Raw genomic sequence first — 290 nt, 5'->3', positions numbered from 1 at the left:
AGCAAAACTCTGAAAAAGGCTGACAAAAGGACTGCTGATGCTATTGGAATCTGACCTCCCTGCACTCGAAATGGATTTTCTCGAGCTACAAAACTCCAAATGGCGCGCTCTCAACGGCGTTGGAAAGTAGACATCTATAGCTTTCCATCAATATATAATAGTCCATACTTTATTTGGAAATTGATGACGTAACTTGGCGTTGAATTCCAAGTACATGCTGCTGTCTAGAGTTAAACGCCAGAAACACGTCATGATCCGGAGTTGAACGCCCAAAACACGTTATAACTTGA

This window comes from Arachis duranensis, chromosome 9, assembly GCF_000817695.3.
Source record: "Arachis duranensis cultivar V14167 chromosome 9, aradu.V14167.gnm2.J7QH, whole genome shotgun sequence".
NCBI classification, from domain to species: Eukaryota; Viridiplantae; Streptophyta; class Magnoliopsida; order Fabales; family Fabaceae; genus Arachis; species Arachis duranensis.
The sequence above is the reverse complement of the archived record's forward strand: the minus strand, read 5'-3'. Positions refer to the sequence as shown.